We start from the raw sequence: 2,971 nt of genomic DNA, 5'->3' as shown, positions 1-2,971 counted from the left end.
AATTGAAAGAAAATAATAATAATAATGAAACGAATATACAAAGCAAGTGATGCACAATGCAACTGCTCACCACCCGCCGACCGATGCCCAGCCAGTCCCCGAGCAGCGGCCTCCCCAGCCCGCTCCCCCCCAGTTTATGTACTGAGCATGACATCCCATGGTATGGAATGTCCCTTTGGCCAGTTGGGGTCAGCTGTCCTGGCTGTGCCCCCTCCCAGCTTCTTGTGCACCTGCAGCCTTCTCAGTCGGTAGAGCATGGGACTCTTAATCCCAGGGTTGTGGGTTTGAGCCCCACGAATAACCTGATATACTTTTCTATTTTTTTTCTTCTTATGGCTGACTCAGATGTGTTCAGGAAATGAATCTTAGCAAAGGTAGTGCAAAAAGAAGGGAATGAAAATACTTAAATCCTTCATGATGATGACTTTCTTGACAGAAAAAGCGTGAAAACGTTGTTTAATTTTACCATAATCTCTAATGGCTTTGCAGCCCAGTGCCTCCATTTGAAAACTGTTTGTTCCTGGCAGAGCAAGTGGGTTGTTTATAAAGCAAATGTTCTTGGGTCAACACGTTGGGCCAGATTGTCAGCTGGTATCAGTTAGCAAAGTTTCTCTCAATTCAGAAGACTCATCTACCTTCTACCAGCTCATCATCTGGTCTTTTTTTGGTTTTCTTACACTTCAAAATGAAAGGCATGTACAAAGTAATATAATGTATGTTCAGAACCTGTGAGGTGATTCAAGCAACAGCTTCCTTGTCTTGGTCAGGAGATGATGACCAGGAGGCCATGCGTTTGAGCTTGTCTAACTGTGTCTGCAACTGTGGGAAAAAATACCAAAGAATTATAGTGACTTTCTAAAACGAGGAGGAAAGTGAAGAGCTAAGTCTAAAAGATACTTTTGGTCAAAGTTCTGAAACTAATGTAAACATTTCGAAAATGTTAAAGACTGTAAAACACTCTCACAATTCACTTTTTAGAGTTTGTCTAAATATCATCCTTAGACCCCAAAGTTAGCTTTCTCTCTTCTCTTTAATATATTTGTGTATGCGTATAAATCATACAGATTATTTTGCAAGGGTTGGGAAAACTGAACCCAGTTTTAGTGTCTCCAGGAAACAAAGTAAGCATATCCGTACTGCTGCTGTTATCTTCCATGGGGATTTTTGCTCCTCTTCTTTTTCTGTGTTGGTTTGTGTAGCCACTGGCCCATGGCCCATCTGCATAACCAATCTCCTCTCTGTTCCATGGGTGAGTGGCTTGCAGTGCCTCTGTGTGGCATTTCTTGATGTTCAAAAATTTTGAGATTTAGATGAAAATTCTTCATTTATAATTCAACAGTTGGTTTTTGTTTTGTCTTAACAGAATGAACTTTTTTACAGATACTTTCATGAAAATTGATTCCTTTTTCCAGCCAGTTAACAAAAAATGGCAAAAAGGAATGGCATTTTTTGAATAAAAAAAATACTTCTCTTGTTTTTCAGTGAGGTATGCTAAGGAGTTTTTTCTCTCTTTGTATGCTACAATAGCCTAAAAGCTCCTTAAGAACTTCTGCACTTGCAGTGCTGAAAGATTTACCACAGGTAATTTTATCGTTTACCAAGTAACAGGATGGAGAACAAGAAGAGTTGCTGTGGGAAATCATATTGTGATATGAAATGAGATCTTGGACTAAATATCCTGAATATATTCAACTCTGCCATGTTTTCATGCCATGTCTCTTCTTTCTGATGTGAAGAAGGAGAAAGAATGAGGTTAGTCTTTCATTCAGTGGTCACTGAAGTGGTTCACTTTCCTTCAGCCTTCTACAGAAGAAGGAGGCTCAGTTTTATTCTTTTCCGATTGCATCCTCTGTGACCTTGAACAAGATACTTACCACAGGATTTTAAAATTATTTAGGTACCTAACTCTCACTCAATCTTTCAATGACAATTTTTCTGATCCTTAACTCTATAGCTGTAAAAAGGCACTAAGAGCACGGTGGTGTCCTGGAAGTGCAAAGAGAATAAGTAAGTCAAAGGCACTGATGTGCTAGGAGGAGGTTAATCAGCCTATTCTATGCTACAAAATTTAGTGGGTAAATTTATGTTGTGTCAAATATCACTGCTTTGCTCAGTTTGAGTCCTGTTGATGAGACCACAAACTCTTCACTGTGGAATCTCCATCCCTGGAGGTTCTCAAAAACTAATTGGGCAAAACTGTGAGCAAACTTAGTCTGAGTTTGGTGCTGAACCTGCTTAGAGCTGGAGGTTGGAATAGAGACATCCTGAGGTCCCTTCCAACCAGAATAATTCTGTGATAATACGATTCTTGTGGTGTAAGTTTAACTAGAACCTAGTGGATATAAACCCCTTCCCAGTACTTTTGCCTTGATGGACCATCTTAGTCTTACTGCATGAATGCATTCATTGCTGCTGGTTCAGGAACATGATTCAGATAAAGAATCTAAATTTTTCATAATTTAATAAACGTTAACTTGTGGCCTTACATTGGTTAAAGAAGAGAAGCCTGGGAAACACCCAACAGGCATGGATTTCTTATAAAAGAGTGTGGCAAAGAGAAAAGGAATATTCTCATCTTCATGTTCATGATAGATACTAGAAGATGTAGTAGGCATGAGTTACAGAAAGGAAGATTCATAAATCACTTGACATGACTCCAGAATCTTCATTGTTGGAGGTTTTGTGTCTGCTCAGTCAGAGAAATTGTCCAGATGATTAATTTCTTTGCAGAGTTCAAGATTTCTCCCTTCAGATTAGCTTGGCTGTATTTTTTTCCAACAAATTTGCTTGCATTTGACCAACAAATTTAGTCCTAAATTCAGTCCTGGCCTTATTATAGAACTCAAAACTTACTTTTAACAGCATTAAATGAAATACCTGTTTCATGTTGCTTGAGTTCCCCATGAACAGAAAGAGCATTGGGCTCATTTTGTTGTGGCATAAAAGATCTCTCTGTCCCTATTCCCTCTCT

Source organism: Pygoscelis adeliae, unplaced genomic scaffold (genome assembly GCF_000699105.1).
Source record: "Pygoscelis adeliae isolate BGI_AS28 unplaced genomic scaffold, ASM69910v1 Scaffold141, whole genome shotgun sequence".
In the NCBI taxonomy this organism is placed as follows: Eukaryota; Metazoa; Chordata; class Aves; order Sphenisciformes; family Spheniscidae; genus Pygoscelis; species Pygoscelis adeliae.
This window is presented reverse-complemented; position numbering follows the sequence as displayed.